Source organism: Pinus tabuliformis, chromosome J (assembly GCF_031772625.1).
Source record: "Pinus tabuliformis cultivar Carrire ecotype Pingquan chromosome J, CPIR1, whole genome shotgun sequence".
Lineage (NCBI taxonomy): Eukaryota > Viridiplantae > Streptophyta > Pinopsida > Pinales > Pinaceae > Pinus > Pinus tabuliformis.
Genome location: NC_142295.1, coordinates 834,019,864 through 834,042,125, shown reverse-complemented (window position 1 = coordinate 834,042,125; position 22,262 = coordinate 834,019,864). Strand labels below are relative to the sequence as shown.

The following is a 22,262-nucleotide window of genomic DNA, read 5'->3' as shown; positions in this document are numbered from 1 at the left end:
GGTCACACAAAGGTCCACTAAGGTGCTGGCTTGAGTATCCTCCACTAATTTCTCTAAGGACAATGCACTGGGAGGCGGATTCTGAATCAAGGTCTCAATCAAATCATCCTTGGTTTGAGGACCTCCCCTGGTGGTTTCTAAGGTGCACAAAGGTGCAGAGTACACCTCATCCTCTTCTCCTTCTTCCAACCAAAGTGGTAAGTCATGCTCTAATAGAGGTTGGGCAGGAGGGTATAGGACTAGCTGCTTGGACATAGGACCATTTTTGATGGTCATGTTTCCTGCCCGACAGCTTATGTAAGCATCCACAGTGGCTAACCAAGGTCTTCCCAAAATAAGGGGGTATCTAGTAAGCTTTGCCTTAGGTTGAAGAACCAAGAAGTCTACAAGATACTCCCAAGAGTCAACAGAGACCAAGACATCCTCCACAATCCCTTCGGGAGTCAAGGTGGAGTGATCTGCCAACTGCAGGACCGTCGAGGTCTTCCTTAAGGAACCCTGAAGGTTGAGTTTGAGCATGGTATCCCTGGTCATCACATTAATGGCAGCCCCTAAATCAATCAAAGTGTGGGGTATGATGGTGCCATTGATGTGGACATCAACTACAGGACTCCCAGGATCCAAATACTTTGGACAGATTACCTGCCCCAACATAAGATCAGACAGTTGTCCTATGACATTGATGGTTGAGGCATCTCTTTTCGCCTGCCTGGGTGCCTGAAACACTTTTCATTAACCAATTTGTTGTATATCGGTACATCTTTGATGGCTTGGAGAAGTGGTATTCTCACACACAACTGTTTGAGTTCTCCCAAAAGCTCATTCTCCTCTGGGTCGGGTTGTGTGGTTACTGTTAGTCTCTCAGGAAAGGGTGGAGTGGCCTTGGGTTCACTTTCCTGTTTATCTTCCTCGTCCTCTGGGGGAGGAGGTTGGCAATCCAGAAGAGTCTTCCCGGATCGCAGGTTGATCTCCTGGATTTCCACAGCATAGGCAGGGCATGTTGTTTCCCCAGTATATACCTGTTGGGCCTGTCGGTTGTTAGGATTTAGGTTCGGTTGAGCAGGCATTTGGGGTTGTCTTGGAGGAGTAGGAGGTAATGGTTGTGGTTGAGCTGGTGGTGGAGGCAAAATGGCGGGAGGAGTGTTGTACTAGGGCCTCCACCCCGGTTGAGGTGCATTCCATTGAGGCTGTGGCTAGACCTGTGAGTGAAACGAATGAGTAGTGGGCTGAGTATGGTATTGAGGTGGGTAAGACCATGGAGGAGGCACAGGGCAAGAAGGATGAGCAGGGGGACCCCAAGAAGGCATAGGAGCAGATTGGTTGGGGCTATAATAAGCTTGGGATGTCCCTTGCATCCCCTGCTAGTAAGGTCTAGGTCCGTGCGGCCTCCTTTGGTTGAGGAAGTAGAGAGGTTCAGTGGGTGCCTCAGTTCCTTGGTACATGGCCTTAAACCCAGGTAAGGTTGGGCATTGGTTTGTGGGGTGGTCCTCCTCACAAACGAAACATACCTCTACCGAGTGTAATGGACACTCGTTCTTAGGGTGCTTCCTTGTACACCTAGGACAAAAGATGGCCAAAGCCCTCTCAGCTTCCTCTTTCTTTTGCTGGATTCAGAATGTATCAAGTTGCATGGAAATGGTCTGTCTCACCTCACTTTTGAGGTCCTCCAGCTGATTAAAAAACTCATGCTTGGAGAAAGTAGTACTAGCTGAAAGGGGGTTTCCCCTACCTCTTTTCCGGGCTGCTCTAGAGTGGTTTCTAAACACAGTCTTTATATCCTCATAAGGTAGTTGGTAAATATCTCCTACAGCTAGTATGTGAAGGGTATCTAGAAGGTCTTCAGGGACTCCTCGGAGCAGGACCAACTTGAGAGATTCAGGGTCAAGTGTGCACCTGGCCTGTTTATAGCTAAGTTGGAACCTTTCCTCATAATCTTCTAAAGACTCATCATCCGAAAGATTTCTCCCTTGGATTCCTTGGACCTACAGTAGTCTCGGTATTTGGTATTGAAAGCTTGCTGCATCTGAGCCCAAGTGGTGATACTGTTTCCAGGTAAGCCCATGAACCAGCGTAATGCTGCATCCTTGAGGGTAGAGGGAAAGAGTTTCAATTTTTGCTAATCTTCTGTATAGTCATAGGTTCGAAAAAGGAAAACAAACTCAAACAGGAAGGTATCAGGGTCTTCAGTAGTCAATCCATGGAAGTGAGGCAAAGCGGAGGGGCTTATGTTTTTCATTTTCATGTCTCCATTGGTCTCTCGGATGGGAAAGGCACCTTCTATTCTCTCATCTTCTCTTCTATCCTCAACCATGGCTTCAGGTGGAGTGTTCTATAACTCCTCTTCTGTTATAGGACCTTCATATATCTCAGGAGGCTCGCTTATAGGTTCTTCTGGATCAGTGTCACCAAAGAAGAGAGAAGGGTGACTCAATGAAGTGGTGGGGGTGTTGGGTAAGAATTTTCTGGTTTTATCTCTGTTCCTACGAGGCATGAAATGGAAAGGTTTTTGATTGTTTTTTGCTTTGTTTCTGGCACCTGCAAAACTGAAAATAGATTGAACTGCAACTAACTATCTTGCTGAAATGAAAATGCGGAATTGAAATGAAAGCAGGAAATGACTAATCTATTTTGCTCAAATGAAATTGCGAGAATGAAATGCTAGTCTACGCTTGCAGAATTGAAATGCTAATCTACCTTACAGAAATGAAATTTCTAATCTATGCTTGCAGAATTGAAATCACAGAATTGAAATGCTAATCTATGAAAGCAGGAAATATCTATTTTACTTTTGTGGAAATGAAATTGCAGAATGGAAATGAAATAAACTATTTAGTAGAAGGTGAGTGTAGGAAAATAGAAGAAAAGTAACAATCACAAATACTCTGACGCTTCCTCGGCAACGACGCCAAAAAGATGGTGGGCTCCAGTATTTCAGCAATAATTCTGCAACTCCTGGGACTCCCTTCTTTACTTTTATCAACCCAGTAGTTCGTAAAAAACTTGGAAGCGACGGTGCTGTATGCACAAGTACTAGCTTTTGCTGCAGCTGTCACTTGGTCAGCTGGCACAAGTCCGCTAGGGGCTTAAGACAACTTCTATGAGATCTTAGAAGAAGCTTTTTAACTGATGGCTGGAAGCTAATTCAGAGGAAACTGATCTACTTGCAGAAAGAAACTGAAAGCCAAAAAGTAACATAAACCCTAGCAAACCCTAATTCTACCAGCTAGTCCTACTGATGTAGAGGAGAGAATGCAAACTACTGAAAGAGATGCCATTACTCCTATGAAGGTAAAATACATTTTCTAGACTACCTATATCTGAAGAAAGCATCTTTTTGTATTTTTGAATAAGTTATTAGAATTATCATGCATGTGCTTTTTAAATGGCTTTTTATTGTGCAGGGGTGGATCAAGGAAGAGAAATGCTTGGAAAAAGTTGGGAAGGTTCAGGGAGGGTCTAAGGAGTCCCTAACACCCTTATGAAGAGTTTCACAAAGTTTGGCTATCCAGCAACCTCATTTGTGAGCTTCTACAGGAAGTCTGCAGGGGTTCTACAAGATGTTTCAGGGATTTCTACAGGACGTTCAGAAATTTCTACAGGATGTTCTAAAATTGGATTTTGGAGGATGGGTGAGTGAAAGAGGATGCATGAATGGATACGGAGGTAGGGTAGGGGTCTGAAATGACCCAGTGACTGATGGATGAAGTGATGAGAGGATGTGGAAAGCTAACTTGACTTAAAGAAGGCTAAGACAATGGAAGAGCAAGAAGGTAAGGTTACGTGGGCAGAAGAGAGGTTGTGAGATGATGAACCTAACTAGGGGATGGAGCAGCTGGCCTGGACGAAGCTTAGGTGGATGAGAGAGTGATGGAGATGCCCTGCACGGTGCACACTTAACCGAATCAACCAAGTCCCGCACATAATCAAAATCCTAGCTAATCTATCCTAACTGTCAACGAAGCAAATGAACATCAGCTTTATTTCTAAAGAGAACCATGTACAACACTTGATCAAAGAAACATCTCAAAAGGTCTGAACGCATGACTAACTTCTACAAATGAAGACATTACACCAAAGATTTCATGGTCAAGCAAACTAGTGTTTTTGTTGGGCAGCACTGTTTCTGCAATTCCAGCCCTTGATCCAATAAGGGAGAGGTGAAACTGAGAGTGTAGACAACCCCTTTTTCTGGAGCTTTATCGATTATTATCCTATCAATCTATTCTACACATCTGAAGCAATTCTATTCCTCAACAGTGACCTATTTAACCAACACAACTAAATCTTGCTCAACAAAACCACGTTTCAAATGCATAAAAGGAAAATCACAATGCATAAAGGAAAGATAACAATACAAAGAAGGAGGCCCTAGGTTCTCAGGTTGGGCCCAACCCCGAGAGCTATGGCTCCTATAGAAAACTCAGAGCTGATATCAAATTTGACTGCTTCTCATTATCAAATAATAATCATAAGTCAAGAGTTATGCCAACAATGGCTACAAGAGAACAAAACAGAGCTAGCAGCACTGTAGTGCAAAATATGCAAGAGTTTTTTCAGAAGTCCCTCACCAAGGCTGAGGCCTTAACATTTATACACCATGAGGCCCTAGCTGGCCTCCTAAATCCATGGGACTTTGTTGCCCAAACTGTGAGTGAACAGCTCCTTCCAAAAAATCTGTTTGGCTGCCTTCTAGATTCGGTTTTGGTGGCCTTTGGAGCTCGGAGTTGGGGATGAAGATCCTGAGGGAGGTTATTTAATGCCATAGACAACCCCCCTACAAATTGTTATAGACATTTTTGTGCCTTACAACATTGAGCATGAAATGTCCATAATCTAAGGGATCCAAAGTCCCTAAGCATGTTGTTCCTACCCCTAGAGGAACAAGGCTAACAAACCACAGCAATTCACAGAAGTTCTCCACCAGAAACTGCTCAAAAACAAGTCAATTCAGGATCAATTCAGTGGCTCCACTAGTTGTCTGCGCTGAAGGTCAAAGTCAACACTGGCTACCTGCGCTGAATGTCAAAGCCAACACTGGCTACCTGCATTGAGCGAGAATTGCCAAATGGCAAGTTCATTCCAAGAGGTGTCAAGACCCAGGAAGCTTCCAGAATCTTCCTCAATGACACTTGCCTCAGTGAATTCCACTGGTGATGAGTAAGAGGTTCCAAATCTCCAAGTGGAAGCAAGAACCTCCAAGTGGAATCAAGAACTGACAAAGGGAGAGGACACTAGTCAGATCTCAAGCTGACTCATCCTCTCTCCAAACATCTATATATGGATCTCTCCTCCATGAGATCCAGGGGGCTGGAATTTTGTTATTGCAAAGAATTGCTGTTGGTTTGAGATTGGAATCATTGGGTGCTTAATGCTTTGAAGGGGGTGAAGATAGGAATTCCATTTGCTGGGAAGGAGATGCTGGATTGGAGCCCTCTGGGTTGTATCTCTTCCTGAACCTTGTTATTCATCAATAAAGCTATCTTGGTTTCTCCTATATACTGATGTATCTGTGATGTATGATTGCATTAGTATGTTTAGTTTATTTCTAATCCTGAACTAGTTATGAATATGAATCCATGTCTTGTGTAGTGTTCTCTTCTTGTGATCTTGCAGAAACCTCTTGATGCTGGGCGAGCGGGAAGACAAGCAGCTGGGAACTCTCCAAGAGAAGAGGAACCGGATCGAGGGACAAACGGAAGACACCGGTTAGTCCATCTATCTCTCTTCATTCTTAATTCATAAAGGAAGAATACTAGAATAGCTGTCTCTGTTTGTTGCTAAGGCACTATCACACCTTAGGTGGATAGGATCGTCCTGCATAGGAATTTTTCCCCACAACAAATTGGCGACTCCGCTAGGGAGATCTGTTTAGTCATTTTATTTGTGTTTCTATCATTGTTTGTTTCATAGACTCGACAACAACAATTGAACTGCATCTGCTATTCCCGGATGCAAAGTAGACAGTTGCTGCTTTGATCCAATCACTGGACTTGTCTATGATCTGAACAATGGACTCACAAATGATTTGATGATCCTTTGTGATAGATCTTAGTACCCCTCAAAGCATCCCTTTGATTGTACCTTGCTTTTTGCTTTGATTTGGCCTGAAACTATAGATTAAATAGCAATCTGTGACCCAGAACCCAGTGAGAAACTCTCGTTTCTCCTTCAGCGCGACCCCTGTAAAGAGGTTCTGCATTTCAATGCAGGTCCCGTGAAGGCTACCTGCGCTGAATGTCAAAACCCCTGTGTTGAGGTTGCGCTGAACCAGTTAGGCCTTGTGCAGCTGGGGTTCTCTGCTCTGTTTTGCCTTGTTTTGATCTCTGATTTTTGCAGCCTGTAACCAGCATAGGTACCAGTCTGATAACCCTTTTTCTCTGCTTAAATTCCGCCTCCTTTTGTACAAAAAGACTGTGAGTGTTTTTATGTGTTTGTGGCATCATTTACAGTTTTCCTTTGCATGAGTGAAATAGTCATCCTGTAGCCCTTGATTCAGATCTGTTGATTGTGATCTTAGAAGAGAGTTCATTGGCTGTTTGCAGTTGATTATACATTTACTCTTGCTTATTGGTTTGAGTTTGTCTTTTTTAAGTGTCGAAACAAGTATTCATTTCGAAAATCGTTAAGTGTTGTAATCTCTTCTACCCTCTCTGATTTCGAAAAAGTAAACTTGTTTGTATTTGTCATTTAGAAGCAAATTCAAAGTTGTACAAAAAGCTTTCTGTGTAGGCATCGATACTAAGAAAGCGGAAAACAAACACCTGCATTGTGCATTTGCATTTTGATAGTTTGCATGTCTGATTTAGGAAAAGTGCATTAGAGTGTGCTGATTGCTCTTTGAGAAAATATGGTGTCTTTCTTTTCCCTTAGTAGCTAGGATTTTCAAAGTTGAAAAGATATAAAGCTTGCTTATCATCTTTAGACTGCATTTAGGAATTGTATCATACATCTTGTGGTGAACCGCAAAAGGCAAACTTCTAAAAAGATCAACCTAAAATAAATTGAATGAACTTAACAACGCTTTGCAACATAACGCACAACATAGAGGTATAGGCTAGAGACGTGTTCCGGCGTCGTAAAGCCTGGTGACTGTCGATCTCGTGGATGGTGGGTGATTCCTCCTGAGGGACGATAGCGCCAGTACGGATTGTGATCCCACGTACCGTCGCGTATATATTGGGAGACCCCTATAGGCATAAAACCTTTATCCTTAGGAAGCCGTGTCGGCCGCCCTACTGATCGCAATGCACTGAACACAACATTCAGGAAGATCGACCGCCCGTACCCTAAAAAGTATTCTGCGGTTTTGCGAAAAGTTTGGCACACCCTCTACCTAGAACTCCAGAGCAGTTCCTTTTGGCCTTTTTCAGACTCTATAACAGAAAAAGTCCATCCGAGCATTTGTCACTTCGGGCTCGTTAAAACATCGAAGGAGACTAGAGTCATCTTTAGCTTTTTCTCGACTCTTTAAAAGTGAAAAAGCAAGTTGTGTCTAAAAGCGTCGTTAAAATTTATTTTAAACGGAACAATCACCCTTTATTCCTGCGTTGATCTTTAGGTTGAAAAAATGGAGCACACCAACCAAGGAATTCCCCTTGGTGGAAATCCTAGTCCCTTCTCCTCTTGGGGAGATGTTGGTGTGCCCCATATGGCCACATTGTCGCTTCCAGGACTGACAATTGGCCTGCCGGTCTGGCTCTTTTCAACCAATGTCGTTCAGAACACCACTATTCCTGAACAATCGAGTCAACAGTTAGGCCAGACCAGAGTTGCCCACCAGCCTTCTACTTCATCTAATTCTTCCTCTCCTCCTTCCTCTTCGCTTGACGGAACTGGTAAAACAAAAAACCAAGTTCCTAAGGAGAAGAAGGAAAAGAAGGAGAAAGAGAAGAAGAAGAAGGAGCCAAAAGCGACTGGGGGCAAACAAGTGTCGTCTGACAAAAATCCACACACAGCACTGACTAGGCCTAAATCGCCATGTGTCATATGCAAGGGAGACCACTTCCACAGAGATTGTCCCTGCATCCCTCGGATACTAAGGGACTGGTCTCCCCGTTTGCGCAATTCGGTAGCGTCAACCTCTGATAGCCATGTTGACTGCTCACCGTCAACTAGTGAAAGTGAAGTCACATGACAGAGAGGGAAAGCTAGATTTCCTTGCAAACTATGTGAAGGTGACCATGCCATCTACCGTTGTCCCTTCTTAGACGAGGCTAAAAGAGTTTTGGAAGATCGCCCGATTTTACGAGCGCAACTTCCTCCTGGATATCAAAAACTCCTGCCAAGTCCTTCACTAGTTGAGAACCCGGCTGGCCCGCCCAGGTGGTCAGCCGAAGCACCTATCATTGAAGATGAACCGTCTGGATCCATGCCTCACGAAAGTCAAAAGGTTGAGGCGGCAGTTGACCCGGTTTTGCCTTCAGAGGCTCTATCTTCGAATGATACCATCACAGAGGAGAATAAAGATGACACCGTCCAAATTCTCTTCATCAACACAGACTCCGATGAACAAGGGGGAAATTTGCCCATTCCTTTATCGCAGGAAGGAAATTCGTTAGAGTCATACCCGACCGTCTACTCGGTCCCACCACCAAGCAACCTAGTTGTCTCGTTCGACTGGAACCAACTAGGCAGACCCCGGTTGCCAGCAAGCATACCATTCAGAATTATCGTTCAAATATACAGAATGGTAATGGCTGGCACTATCATTGATGAGGGGGCATCTGTGAGTATCCTTTCCTCTATTGCTTGGAAAGCGCTTGGTTCGCTAGCGCTTTTGCCTGAAATGAGAAATCTATCAGGCTTTGATAAAGGAACCAGTCGACCTTTAGGGATCCTCCCCAATGTGCCCATAACATTGAAAGGGAAGACCATTCAAATGAACGTGATGGTCGTTCAAGGACCCTTGGATTATAACCTACTCCTTGGACGAGACTATATATATTGCATGGGAGCCATCGTCTCCTCACTCTTTAGAGTAATGTGTTTTCCGCATGAAGGAAGAGTGGTCAAGCTCGTGGACCAACTTTCATTTCCCGGATCACGCATCGCAAATAGTCATATACCATCCCTAAATGGTCTATTCACGCAAGAAGTGTCTCAACCCACGGTCCGTCCTCCTGATGAGCGCGAGTAATCCGGGAGGATATGACTGGAACACAGGGGGCATGCGTCCTGGTCTGCTTCGGCAGGAAAACTTTGGGTATAGGGTAGGTTTCCGCGGGAGAATATGACTAGTCTGTACCCCGCCCATGAAGATTGACGAGACAATCTTTGGGTAACCTGAAAGAGGTAAGCCTCTCTCGTTAAAACAATTGTTTTGACGGAAAAGAAGTAGAGGTAACCTTGAAATCGTACTTTATACCTGGGGGCATGCAAACCTTTTGGAATGCAAGCAAAGAACGGTTATTTATCTGTTTTTTGGGTTAGCCGTATCCTAACTTGCATAAAGAAAGGATGCGGGGCATAGCTTTGTAAGATGAAGCTCCATAAAAAATAGAATCTTAATGAGACACTCTTATCATATGACTGGGTATTCGAGCAGTTTTAGCACACAGTTCATGCTCGTTAAAAAATAAACGCAAGATCCGAGCAGTTTTAGCGAATAGTTCATGCTCGTTAAAAAATAAACATAAGACCGAGCAAATGTTTCCACCTGTGTTTAAGCTCGTTAAAAAATGAACTATCCCGGTAAATAACCACTGTGAATGTAATATCATCAGCCATTAAAGCCTTGGTCGTGTTTGCACCGTCACCTCCACTTTTCCATTGGCCGATCGTTCACCTCCATATGTTTGTTTAGCCATTTTGAGGAACAGCTGCGAAGAGTGATTTCACCTAGCCATCCTTGTGACACTGCCGTGATTGGAAAATTCCAACCTGTACCTGGAATCAGCTGCTAACCCTGTTTATCACTCGTTCCTCAAAAGACGAGTCTTCTTTAAGCTCTTTTCATCTGACTCGTAAAATATGAAAAGATTGCCGAGTTTTGGCCTTCCAGCTCGTTAAAGCGACCGGAAGTGCTATCCCTCCTCTAGATTTTAATCCTTTTGGACCTGAGGGATTATTGCACAAAAAGATCGAGCGCTTGTTTTATTCGGCTCGTTAAAACTATCGAAAACTCATCCCTTCTGTATTGTTTTATACTTTTTCGGACTTAAGGGTTTAGATGACGAAAAAGGACTTTTGGAGTTAACTTTATGTATCTTTTCAGACTCTCTAAAAATGAAAAGAACCGAGTTATCTTTGTCGTTATACTCGTTAAAATCATTAAATAGCGACAAACTTGTCTTTAGACGAGAACGAGTTTCACTATCGCTAGGCTCGTTAAAACATAGCGATGGGCTTGCCCGAAGGGCAGGTTATAGAACAAGCATATGTTATCCTCCTCAAGCTTGACAAAAATAAAGAGGTACTGGTCAGCAATGACTGGGGAAAAATTGGGAGAAACTCAAGAAAACTTTGATGGTAGCAAGTCGCTCTTGAACATGACACTTTTCCTCCGTACCACAATCGGGTTGGGTTGTTTCATTCACCGGTCACATCAATGGTCTCGCCATACCATCCATATTTGGGGTAATGCTACCGATCCATCGCATCAGTGTCACCATATGTTCAAGAGAAGTCGTTCAGAAAAGTCAACCGTGTCCCATCCACTGCCATACATTATCCTTCATCCTTTCATGACCGCCACCCTGAATCATATGCCACAGATCGTTTTCACCTCCATCAAAATCATTAGCTCCGTTCTGTGTCACTGATGTGGAATTCATTAAGGCCCTCCTTTGACGGATCGCTTCTTGTCGACATCAGCTCATTATCCAAGAAGTTGATCTAGGAACAACCCCTTCAGTACTTTGAAGCTTGCATGCCTCAATGGCAAGTTTCTCACTTCCGGCGACAGGTATACATCAATGACCTTCGACCGAAAGATTTTGCGTGGTGTTCGATGCCAATTCCTTTATTCACACCACGTGAATTGTACTGCAGTACCTTGAGGGTCATTATCATTATCGGTGATTCCTCTCGCGCTTGTTAACGATTTACCTCATTGACCGGTAATCAAGCGATGTCTTTCCATGTTCGACTTCAGAACATTTCTCACATGGATCGACTTGTACTTAGAGTGAAGATCAAACGAGTTTGAAGACCCCGGATCTAGTTTCATCCATCTGGGCTGCGATATATATTCAGGAAAGATAAAGACATTGACATGTACATCATTGCAGCAGATAATCATCCTACTCAAAGGATGATAATTTCATCTAAATTATCAGTCTACCATCAGACGATTGTCTGTTCTATGTACAGAAAAATGAATTTATAAAGCTGAGCATGGGAATGCCCGCCTCAGCTAGATCATGAAAGCAATATGAAAAATAATGTATTGTATTGTATCTTATTACAGGTCTCCTCCCAGCATTGGATGAACTTCAGATCCCCCTGATAAAGCATTTCACCTGATAAACGACCTCATACTTTAGGGGGCAACTGTTATAGACATTTTTGTGCCTTACAACATTGAGCATGAAATTTCCATAATCTAAGGGATCCAAAGTCCCTAAGCATGTTGTTCCTACCCCTAGAGGAACAAGGCTAACAAACCACAGCAATTCACAAAAGTTCTCCACCAGAAACTGCTCAAAAACAAGTCAATTCAGGATCAATTCAGTGGCTCCACTAGCTGTCTGCGCTGATGAAGATATTTGTCCAGATGATAATACCAAGCCCTTGGAGCTTGTTTAAGTCCATAGAGAGCCTTCTTAAGTCTGCATAAAAGTTTTGGATCATTTCCAAGGATGAATCCATCTGGTTGCTCAATATACACTTCTTCTTCTAAGTCTCCATTCGGAAAGGTTGATTTCACGTCCATTTGAAATGCTTTGAACTTCTAAAAGCTTGAGAGAACAAGGAACATTCGGATGGCCTCAAGTCTAGCAACTGGAGCAAGCGTTTCTTCAAAGTCTATCCCTTCTTGTTGAGCATACCCTTTACAAATGAGTCTGGCCTTGTTTCTAATAACTTCCCCATTTTCATTCAGCGTGTTTTTAAAGATCCATTTTGTCCCTATAACATTCTTATCTTTTGGTCTAGGCACCAACTCCCAAGTGTTATTCTTTTCGATCTACTCAAGTTCTTCATCCATTGCCTTGACCCAACATTCATCTTTGCATTCCTCTTCTACATTTTGTGGTTCAGTGGAGGAGAGCAATGCCAAATAGCTTGAGGCTTCTGCAATTGTTCTTCTTGTTTGTATACCTGCCTCTTTCTGCCCCAAAATTTGAGATTCTGGATGATTCTTCTAAACGTACCTGGATGGAGTCTTATCTTCTATCCTTATCTTTTCTTCTGGTGCCTCTTGAGCTTCTTCTTCATCATAAGTCTGATTTGATGTTGAAGGATAGTCCTCATCATCTTTGTAATCTTCGGAATTCACTTGCCTAGGAATGTTTCCTTCTTCATCAACCACTACATCAATGCTTTCAACAATTTTTCCATGCCTTTTGTTGTAACACTTGTAAGCTTTGCTGTGGGGAGAGTAACCAAGGAGAATGCCTTCATCTGCTCTAGGTTCAAACTTGCCATGATTTCATCAGTATTTTTGATATAGCATTTGCTTCCAAAAATTTTGAAATATTTTACTGAAGGAGTCTCACCATACCAGAGCTCATGAGGAGTTTGAGTGTTTTTCACCCAGACATTTGTCTTGTTGAGAATAACAACTGCAGCTAATGCAGCTTCTCCCCAGAAGGTTACGGGAGTTCCAGACTCATCAAGGATAGCAAGAGCCATTTGTTGAACCGTTCTGTTCCTTTCCACTACTCCATTCTGCTGAGGAGTCCTAGCTGTAGAGAATTCCCTTCTTATTCCATGTTCTTCACAAAAATCGAAGAATTCATTCGAGGTAAATTATCCTCCTCGATCAGACCTGAGGCATTTGATTCTGTGATCTGATTCGTTCTCCACCAAGGCTTTGAATGATTTGAATTTTTCAAAGGCTTCGTCTTTGTGCTTCATAAGTCCTATCCAACACATCCTGGAAAAATCATCAATGAATAATATAAAGTATTCTTCTCCTCGGGGTGACCTTTTCCTAGATGGACCACATACATCAGTATGGACAAGTTCAAGTGGCCTGCTAGCTGATCCTTCCTTCTTAGGGAAGTTAGTTCTGGTTTGCTTACCAAACTGAAACTATTTGCATATCATATTGTCTGGAATTCTGATGCCTGGAAGACCATGAACTGCCTGGTATTTGCATGCTTTCCTTATCTGTGAGAAGCTAAGATGCCCCAATCTTCTATGCCATAGCCAATGTTCATCATTCTTGCTTAGATAGCATTGATGTTGTCCTTCTTTGAATATGTATAAATTATTTGGAGTTCTTACGCCTTTGATCATTGTTTTTCCTATATCAAGATCACGAACACTACATCCATTTGATCAAAATATTACCTCAGTTCCTTGATCACACATATGACTGACACTTAATAGATTATGCTTTAAGCCATCAACATACATGACATTTCCAGCTTTGACCCTTTCTTTCAACTGAACAGAACCTTTACCTTTTATGAGAGCAGGGGTGTCATTTCCAAAAGAGACCTTCTTCTCCTTCTCTAAGGCACTATATGACTGAAGTTTTTCTTTATCACCTGTCATATGTTTCGAACATCCACTGTCGATGTACCATTGATTTTCTTGCCCTTCCGCATATAAGGCTATACCACATCTTTCTGGTTGTGGTTCTTTTATTCTCCATGATTTGGCACTTGAGGCTTGCTCCTTCTGAGTTGTCTGCCGAAACCTGCTCCTGCATTCAGAATCTTCATGACCGAAATTGTTACAAATAGAACATTCTATTTCATTTTCAAGAGCAGAGAAGTTATTGTAGGTCCTTTTCATGATCCCAGTCATACTCCTCTGTTTATGAGCTTCTCTAGTCATGATTGTCTTATAGGCAACACATTGAGCTGCTTTGTGACCAAAGTTATGACAAGAAAAACATTGGCCATTGAAGAAACTCCTGTGATTATCAAATTTACCAGCCAAATGATTGTAGTTTCTATTGATATCCATTCTTGAGGCAAATTGAGAAGGTTTCACCTATGGCTGGTTGTAGCTTCTTCTCATCCTTAAAGTAGATTTCCCCTGATTTACCTGGTAGTCTTTGTTCATTCTTGATGTAAATTGTCCCTGATTTACCTAGTGAGCAACATTGTGCCTTTGATTGTCGACCTTTTCACTTCTCCTTGCTGCATCAAGATAAATTTTGGAGGTGGATGCCTTCTACGCTTGAGATGATTCTTCATTATATCCTAGACCTATCTTGATTAGTGGAGAACGCTGCACTTTGATAATCTCATCTAAGGTGTCAGATCCTTTAACAAATCTAAGATTAAGAGCTTTTGTTTTCTCAATCTCTTTTCTAAGTCCCACAATTTCACATTCTAACTTTTCATGATGTTTTTCCTTTTCAGCAAGTTGAAATTGTAGAGTGTCTATGATCACATTCTTCTCTTCTAAACAAATTTTGAGTCTAGAAATCTCTTCATAAAGACCTTCTTCATCTATAGCATCCACAAAATCATGATCTTCAAAAACCATTAAAAGTCTATATTTATTACCTTGTTCATCTTCATCACTATTTGAAAGTCCATCACTGTCTTCATGACTGTAATAACTTTTCTTATTTACATTCCGTTTCTTGTTCCATCTAACAGGTTCCTTACCCTTGTCATTTTTATCTTTATGAGGACATTTGGCAGCATAGTGACCGACTCTTCCACAAGCAAAGCATTTGAAAGGTAACTTACCTCTGAATCTTCCAGCACCCCGTTGAAGGTTCTTGACAAAATTTGTTTCTTCCTCTTCTTCTGACATATGTCCTGACTCATAGTAATATCCTTTGCCTGAAGCCTTGAAAGCAGCTTCTCTCCTATTTGATGGTCCTCCTTTCCTCATTTCGTAAGCAGTTAGAATTCCGTGCAGCTGTGACATGGTAAGGTTCCATAGATTCTCTTTTTCTTCTATTGCAAAAACTTTAGATTCAAACTTAGAGGACAAAGATCTTAAAACCTTTTCAACCACAACAACCTCTTTTATTTCTTCACCCAAGTTTTTCATACAATTAACAATCTCATCTACACGAAGGAAATAGTTAGCCACACTTTCATCATTGTGCATTCTGAGATTTTTATACTGAATTATGAGGGTTTGAAGTTTTGCTCGTTTTACCTGTTCATCTCCTTCATAGCTCAAAAAAATCTTGTCCCATATTTCTTTTGTGGATTTATACTGCATAACATTGACGAATTCTGATTGAGATAGACATCCTAATAGAGTATTGACAGCCTTTTCATTTGTTTCATATTGCTTCTTACTAGCCGAATCTGTAGGAGTTGTGGATGGAAAAGTGTACCTGTATCTATGATATCCCAGACTTCAGTACCAAGAGATTGAAGATAGGCTGTGACTCTTACCTTCCAATAGACGAAGTTGGTCCCATCAAAAATTGGTGGCCTGATTGATGCTTCTCTCTCATAGTTGCTCATGATGATGGATCTTCCTTCAAGCGATCAAGCTTCTTCAAAAGGACCTGCTCTGATACCAATTGTTGGAAATAATACTGAGAGGGGGGGTGAATCAGTATTATCAAGTCAATTATTTCCTTTTTCAAATCCAGATCATATACGCTACTTCAGTTAGTGAAAACCGCGTATATACGCAACTACGTACAAGGAAACCCGCGTATACCATGTAAACTTATAATTTACTTTATCTTACAGATGTTGATCATTAATCTGCGTATCAGAATCAAATAAATAGTAACCAGAAACATGGAAACAGAGCAGAAGACAATCACACACAAGAACAGAAGATATAAGGTGGAAACCCAATGTGGGTGAAAAGCACCTGCTGCAATTCGTCTCTATCTTCTTTTTAATTAGAAACTTCTTTTTACAATGATTCTGTACTGGTGCAGTCCTTTACCAGTACGCAGACTGTAACCTGCAGAGAGCTACAACCCTCTCTCATTCTCCAGCTTCTCCTAGAAGGGAGCTACAACCCCCTTAGCTCTTGCACTAGCCAAGATACTAGTACGTAGGTGCTGACCTACAGAAGGCTACAACCTTCTCTTTCTTCCAGAGACTACGTTTCATAAATTTTTAGACTGGATCCATGAACATCAATCAATCATCAAGAATTTCTGCATCAAACAATCTCCTTTTCACCAATTAGAACTGAATCAAGTAGACACTTATCTGACAGTTGTACCCAAAACATAGTAACAGTAACCACACACAAAATTCTGAACCCAGAACACTGCAGCAATAAACAGAAGCAGCTAGAACACAACTCAAGAGATGTACGCTACTTCAATAGCCAGAAACCTGCATGCGTACGCTTCTGTGCTTGAACCAACCTGCGTATATGCTGTTTTTACTCACAGAACCAGCGTGTATACGTGCCTTCACCTCACTGAACCTGCATACAGATCTATAAAGGATAATTCACTCTTTCAAATATTCATACATTAATTAACCCAGATTACCAGATTTATAGATCAAGCATGCGCCACATATAACGGATCAAAATCATACAAAGATACTATTATTCAAGCTTTAAGATTATGACCCATCAATAAAACTTATCCTTCTCTTTGCGCTCATATTCCTCCTTCATTCAGATCGAGATTTGCACCATAACCCAATCACCAATATTTCAGATCTTGCACTTTATCAGATATTCAATAAATCAGATCATACCTTGCCAAATGATCTCCTTCCTCTTTTATAGTCTTAGGCCTTTCACAATACCACGGTCCAAAACCATAATAAAACAATACCATGGACCCTTGGGATCAATGCTTATGACGAGATACCATGGCCCAAAACCATAGGTTCAATTACCAAGGACTAAATACCGTGGACCAAAAGTAAGTTCTACAACATGTACGCGCTTTTCCTTGAATGAAAGTGTGTGTATACGCATACATGACTTCGGAACGTCTAACCTGCGTGTATACGCGCCTTCGTCTAGGTGAACCCACGTATATATCTTTTTCTTCTTTTTGAGTGCCTAAACTGTGATCTGTCACCAGAGTGAGTTGCCATCAAGGACAACACCTGTGCCATAGCTCCAAACCTATGCCAAAATGCCAACAAACTGTAACAAAGCTCTTTTTCTCTTTTTTCTTCCAATTGTTGTGGTGTAAACCTTGTAGGTTGTGGAAGGCTAGGGGCAACAACACTTCCATCTTTATAGTTGTGAGTGGTAGGCTTCCTGGTTGCCATAATTTTGCTTTCCATTTTTCTTGCTAACTTGAATGCCTTCTCCAATGAACCAGGTTCCCAAAGGCGAACCTCATGTTGGATATTATCCTTTAAAGTCCCTATGAACACATCAATCCTATGCTCCTCTGGAATATATTTTACCCTTATGTTCAATTTTTGGAAGTCCTCAATGTGCTCCATCGTTGAACCCTTTTCTTTGAGATTTATCAATTGGCTAAAAAAGGTGTTGCTTTTTGTATCCTCATAATGTGCTATCATTTTTTCCATAAAAATTTCCCAAGTGACAATTTTTTTATGAGAGCAAAGCAATTGATACCATACAAACTGATTTGGTTCCAAATATAAGTTGCAATACGTACATTTTGTGTGTTTTGCACATTATGGAGATCGAAAAATTGCTCCATCTGTAGTATCCATGTTCCAGGATCCTTTCCATCAAGCTTTCTCATATCGATTTTTGGAACATGGTGGGTCTTCAATCCAACATTAGAGTCTATGAAATCATGATTAACATTTCTTTTGTTCTCATCATGAGTTTCCTTTACTACCTTTTCACCATTAGTAACCATTTCTTCTAGCAACTTATTCCAATTTATCTCCAATTCTTCCATCTTAGTGTCTATGCCATTCATCTTAGTGTCCATTCCATTCATCTTAGCTTCCATGCCATCCATCTTAGCTTTAGTTACCTTATGTGAGAGTGAAATTTGTTGTACTTGGTCTTGTAATTTTGATATATCATGTTGCATTTCTTCCTCTTCTTCACGAGTCATGCTAGAGCTTTCAGGTCGCTTACTAGGTGTTTCCATTTTCTTTCATCAGGGCATTAATTAATGCTAATAATTCTTCACTATTCCCTTTGAATTCCTTCAAACTAATTTTTCAAACCAATCTTATGCAAACTTTAAGAAAAAACCACACACATTTTTTTCACTTTGTAAGAGCTCGATATTGAATCTGTTGTACCTCTGTAACTGCAGATATTGAATATCTAAAATCACGTCCTGTAGTATCCCTTTGAGTCCTCTTTCTAACCCCGGGGTCTGATCAAGATTTGATTCTCCAAGGAAAAGTTATGCCAAATCTCCCACGGTGACCTGATTATAGACTAGTTCAGTAGAGCGAACTTATATGAAATGCCATGTGTCACTGTTTCGACCTTAGTACCTGAAACTGATATATAGAAAACTACAAACTGTCCTCTTTCTAAAACTTCTTACGAAATTTCAATCCGATGCTCAGAACAAAATTTATGACGATTTTCCCGAGGTTGCATGTTTGGAATGTAATTCGGGAGTCTGAAAAACCATAACTTTCTCAGATCATATCTTCGAAAATATAGTGAGACAAGCTATGAAGTTTGGATCCAAAGTTCAGAACAATTTCAACTCAAATGGATTTTTTTTTATCTTCTGCAACGTCGCAAAAAAAAAGTTATAGCGAAAATTTCACGATGACCTGTTTGGAGCCTCGAAACCCTAGGATCCAAAGCTCTGATACCAAATGTTATGAAACTAGCTCACAAAAAGATAGAAAAGATAGATCAACGCCTTAGAATTCAGCCTCTTTGAGGGGGAAACGTCATTTACATTTCAAAAATAAACAATTCTTGGATGATACTAAAGACTAAACCTCCCTTCTATATATAGGAGTCTAAGGGGTTACAATATAATCAAGCAAACATAACAGTAATAACATAAGGGTACAACAATCACAATAATGGGTTTTTATGGGGCACACTAATGACAATATGGGGAAAATAGGGGCACAATAATAACAATAAGGGCTACAATGACAATAGTAATGGGGGAATCACTAGTATTATAGGGACCTAACACTTTCCCATCACCCCTCCCTCTAATGGTCTCCTCAATGAAGTCTTGCCTTCAGATGAAGTTATCTAGGAAATCATGTCTTTAGATGAACAACCCTGGGAAGACTCTCATCATCACACTTCGATATCTTATTTGGACACGACCTCTTTACAAATCTTGCCTTTTGACCAACCTTAGATTGTTCCTTCGCCTTACATTACTATCGAAACTATGGATTCACAAGGTAACTTGGGTAATCTTTTCCAAGACTATGCTCATTGATATCTTGGTCAAAACAAGTATCATGGAAAATATTTAGATTGGAGTTGACTGCAGTCCCGATGAAATTGTGCACTTCACCTACCTTTTTAACGAATTTCGCGATGTGTTCGCTTGGTCTTACGAGGAAATGTATGGCATAGACCCTTCTATTGTCGAGCATGAGATCAAGAAGATCCGAGCATTCTTTTTATGGTTTTTTCTTGCTTGTTCATCCTTTAAACCTCGAGTTTACTTTTTGACCTCATTAAACTACTACTACGAAGAAAGATAATTATTTTTATGATATTTTTCTTGATCGTTAATCCGAAAAACCTCGATTTTAATTTTTGAAGCTCGTTAAAATTACATGAAGAAGCTCCAAGAATATTTTTTTAGGTACTTTTTCTCATTGGTAAAATTGAAAAAACCCTGAGTTTCATCTCCAAGATCGTTAAAATCTTATGAAGAAGATATGAGCATATTTGTTTTTGAGATTTTTCTCTCTCTTAAAACGAAAAAACCCCGAGTTACCTTCTTTGGGCTCGTAAAACTCCTACGAAGAAGATTTGAGCAATTCTTTTTTATCTCTTTTTCTTTCTTCCTAGAACTGAAAAAGACATATTGAGTTTCCTTCGTCTGACTCATTAAAATTTTACGAATATTATCGAGTTTACTCCATCTCCTCGTACACATAAAAAATGAGGTAGATGTCTATTGAGCATAGGTTTCTCACTATATCCAGAATCAATGGACTAACTTATGGGAAAGGAATTGTGTCGGGTATACTATTAACCCTTTGTCGCACCCAATTATCAACCATGACAAAAGTGCCCCTTGGAGTTGTCTTTACGATATTTTTCGACTCTCTAAAAATGAAAAGACCACTGAGTTTGACTCTGTGGACTTGTTAAATTTAATCATATTTGAAAAAATTGGACAAAACAGTGGCTCAATATTTATATTCTGAAGGATATTTTGGTAGTATTATTCTTGTCACTCCCTTGAACATGGCACCCCCTCAGTAACTTCCTCTTTTTTCATCTTCTTGTTGAAGCTTACCATCCTATGAGTTTAGGCTTGATACCCTGATGATTCCTTTATCCTTGTATCCTAAAACTCTTTGGTGTTCTTGAGTCTAAGCTCCTTGGTAGCCTTGATGTCGTGCCTTCTATTGTTCAAGGGAATCACCTACTCGCTGCTTCCTATATCAACGATGCAATCATATGCCTATAATGTCTTAAGTCCATTTTCCCAATCTATCTACAAAACAATCATTCTTATCTTGTCTCACGTCAACTAATGGAGGAAACCTTATTTCCTACCTTTGACAGGTATCTTCCTATCGACTTCAACATGTTATTTAGGAAGCATATTTAGAAATATATCAGTACCCTAGAACTTGCATACCTCAATGGAAGGTTACCTGTGTTTGATTGGGATTTTTCACTATTGGCTCTTGGTTGAACGAATCTACGAGTGTTCGATGCCAACCACTTTTATTCACACTCGCTAGATTGCACTGTGCATCTTGGAGACCATCATCCTTGTCAGTGGCCATCCTCATGTCCGTTAACAATTTTCATCATTGAATGGTAATCAAGCGATTTCTCACATGTTATATTGAAACTCCCTTATTCACATGTGCAGAAATATGTTGTTCGTAGAAGCAACAACCAAGACCTTGGGTGGAGGCTTACATCTCTTAACCTTGTTTCCTCTCCCAAGCTGCATATATTATTTTTGGAGACAAATCATTAGATTGATCATATTATGACAAAGTTTCTACATTGTGCCTATCGACGTACATCACAGTCATACCTCTCCTGAGAATCACTCTGATTCAACTACTAAGCATGGGAATTCCCAACTCAGGACATGTTCTTATATATTTGGAATATGTTGTTATTTTCAGGTCTCTCCTGGTTCCACGACTCCAATCCTCTCTCTCTTTATCTGTAGTTGTTTATAGACATTTTTGTGCCTTACAGCATTGAGCATGAAATGTCCATAATCTAAGGGATCCAAAGTCCCTAAACATGTTGTTCCTACCCCTAGAGGAACAAGGCTAACAAACCACAGCAATTCACAAAAGTTCTCCACCTGAAACTGCTCAAAAACAAGTCAATTCAGGATCATGTCAGCTGCTCCACTGACCATCTGCGCTGAATGTCAATGGATCCACTGGCTACCTACGCTGAATGTCAACTGGAACAAAGGCTACCTGCGCTGAACGAGAGTGGACAAGTGGCAGGCTCATTTCTCAAGGTGTCAAGACCCAGGAAGCTTCCAAAATGACACTTGCCTCAGGGAATTCGACTGGTGATGAGTAAGAGGTTCCAAATCTCCAAGTGGAAGCAAGAACCTCCAAGTGGACTCAAGAACTGATAGAGGGAGAGGACACTAGTCAGATCTCAAACTGACTCATCCTCTCTCCAAACATCTATATATGGATCTCTCCTCCATGAGATCTAGAGGCTGGAATTTTGTTATTGCAAAGAATTGCTGTTGGTTTGAGACTGGAATTATTGGGTGCTTAATGCTTTGAAGGGGCTGAAGATAGGAATTCCATTTGCTGGGAAGGAGATGCTGGATTGGAGCTCTCTGGGTTGTATCTCTTCCTGAACCTTGTTATTCATCAATAAAGCTATCTTGGTTTCTCCTATATGCTGATGTATTTTGATGTTTGAATGTATTAGTGTATTTGGTTTATTTCTAATCCTAAATCAGTTATGAATGTGAATATCTATCTTTGCGTAGTGTTCTTCTCTTGTCTCAAGTAGCTGTTCTCTTGTCGCAAGTAGCTGTTCTCTTGTGATCTTGCAGGAAGTTGTAGCTGGATAAGCAAGAAGGCAAATAGCTGTGAACACCCAAAGAGAAGGGAGATTGGATC

The 22,262-nt window shown here is 40.9% G+C and overlaps 1 pseudogene; it reads right to left on the bottom strand.

The window, feature by feature from the left end:
* LOC149229293 (protein NODULATION SIGNALING PATHWAY 1-like) overlaps positions 1-20,936 on the bottom strand; it is a 45,735-nt pseudogene extending 24,799 nt beyond the window's left edge.
* Positions 20,937-22,262: the final 1,326 nt, after the last annotated feature.